The following is a 2,731-nucleotide window of genomic DNA, read 5'->3' as shown; positions in this document are numbered from 1 at the left end:
CCCCTATGGCAAAGCCTAGGGTCAAAAGTGAATCAAAAAGTCAAAATAGCAACCAATATTCAGCACAATGCAACTTTAAACACATGAGAACATGTCCTAAAAAGGACCAAATCAAAAGCATTAAGCAAGGTCATGTAGTGAGCAAGAGAAGACAAAATAAGCAAAAGATGCATACAATTGGTCAACAAGAATCAAAATTCCATATTAAAACATAAATGACTCCAACAATTCTGGAAATTTTCATGAGCATACAACATGTCTAACACAATCACCATGCCAAAACTCAGGATCAACAGAACTCAAATGACCTAGAAATAAAATGCACGAGCAAGACATCCAATTGTGTGACACACATTGTCACACCACAAGTCCATGTGTCCAAAACAGGGAAGGAAATAGCAAAAAAATGCCAAATAAAATCACACAAATCCATCAACATGTTAAGAATAATCATGCAAAATTTCATGGCAATTGGAACATTATTGAGCATTTCACAATAGAAAGAATGAGGCAATGTCACATATGCACACATGTTCAATCAACCAATCACATTTTAATTTCCAGAAATGATAAAATCCTAAAATCCACACCATAAAATTCTAGACAAACATAGGATCATGTAGCAAAACACCTGGAATTAATTGGATTATCATACTATTTTTGGTGATTTTTTGAAGATCATGGAAAAAATGAAATAAACATTGAAATATCATGAAAATAATAAAAAATGAATAAGATGGCAATTGCTTCAGCCGGATTCGAACCGTGCGCCTCAAAACGCTCCATTTTATTAAATGACATGGCAACACAGTCAGCCAGTCAAACACATGCGGATACAGTCAATCAATACGGACCAATGAAATTGCCAATGGATGCACACGCAAGCGCTTAGTCAGAAGGAATTAAACAAATAACATGCCCTAAGGAGGAATCGAACACGCATGGCTTGGGTGAAAGTCTCTTCTACAGTGGTTTTCACATGGACGAACCAGAGCCAAACCAGAAAACCCTAGCACTGTAGCACACGGTGGCTGGCAGGGCGGAAACCACCGTTTCCTTCGTTGAGACGGTGGATGAACAGTAACATTCATACAAAATTTTGCAGAATCCACAAACAAATACACCAATCGAAAGCTTATGCTACGTACAATACAAATCCAGCATCAATTCATGTTAATTCATCACAACAAGCGCAAATCGAATCAAAACATTTGGATCTACAAAACTTCTATCAAGCATAACTCAGCCAATACTCAACCATTTCACATGAAATTGTCATCAGATTGATCAGCAAGCAATGATCTACAAGATTATACACATAAAACAGAGAATTATGCTACTCGAAAATCTGACCTCTTGAAGAGCAGCTTCTGGAATCAGCAATTTCAAGGCCTGACACGATTCAAATCCACTCCTCTATCCTTGTTATGAAGCTTTGTGAAGAAATTGGAGCTTGGAGAGGCTTAGATCTAGCTCAAACAACAATTTCCATCTTCATGTTCTTGCTTGGAGTGTGCATAAATTCTGCTCGAATTCAATGATCCAATGCTTGATCTACACTAAATCAATGTCAGAGAACAAGAATATGGAAGAAAATCACTAGCTTATGTGAAGAAAATTTGAATTTGGATTGGGAGAAAATTTGGAGGGAAAAAGTTTTAGATCTAGAAATGATGAATAATCAGAAATTCTGTTAGGATTTGGTATTTATATGCTGTACTAATCACATCCTAATCAAATTTAAGCATGGTTTAATTGAGATTAAGCAATATAAGGTGCATGGAAAAAATTTGAAAATTGGAGGTGCATGGAGCATTTGGACGTGAACAGTAGCGAATGCATGATCAAAACAGAATTATGTATTGATACAAACGATTATGCATCGATACATACTATAGCTTTGATTAATTTTAGAGAATTAATACAAGTATGTATCGATACAAAGCTCGTATGTATCGATACATAGAACATTTTAGACAAGCATGGATCGATACAAAACTCGTATGTATCAATACATAGAACATTTGCCATGCATGGATCGATACAAAACTCGTATGTATCAATACATAGAACATTTGCCATGCATGGATCGATACAAAACTTGTATGTATCAATACATAGAACATTTTCCATGCATGGATCGATACAAAACTCGTATGTATCAATACATAGAAAATTTTAGCCATGCATGAATCGATACAAAACTCGTATGTATCAATACATAGAACATTTGCCATGCACACTTGGTGATGATTTGATCATATCTCCTCAACCATTCACCAGATGCTCATGATCTTGGACTTTTTGGAAATGGGAGAGAAAGATATTCAACTTTCATGTTGGACAAAATTTCATTTGAAGCTTCTTTGATGTTGGAAAGTCAAGTTGAAGTTGGTCCAAAAACTTGCCATTTTTGGAAACTTGAAATTACAGGTCACTTTCCATTTTTGGAAACTTTTGATCTGGCTTCAAAATCTTCAAGGTATGAGTTTGAAATGTTGAATAAGCCTCTTTGGGACATGAATGAAGTGTCTCAAACCCTTTCTCCACCTCCTATCCCTCAGTTGACTTGCAGTTGACTTTTATGGGCCCCAGATGACCTGAAACTGCACTGTGGACTTTGAGCCTCTAGCACCTGGTACAATGGCTTCAAAGTGAACCTTGGCTCATATAAGCTCTCTAGAACAACCATAGGGCCTATATCTCATGGAAAAACCTTGCTCTTTTGCAC

Source organism: Lathyrus oleraceus, chromosome 2 (genome assembly GCF_024323335.1).
Source record: "Lathyrus oleraceus cultivar Zhongwan6 chromosome 2, CAAS_Psat_ZW6_1.0, whole genome shotgun sequence".
NCBI lineage: Eukaryota > Viridiplantae > Streptophyta > Magnoliopsida > Fabales > Fabaceae > Lathyrus > Lathyrus oleraceus.
This window is presented reverse-complemented; position numbering follows the sequence as displayed.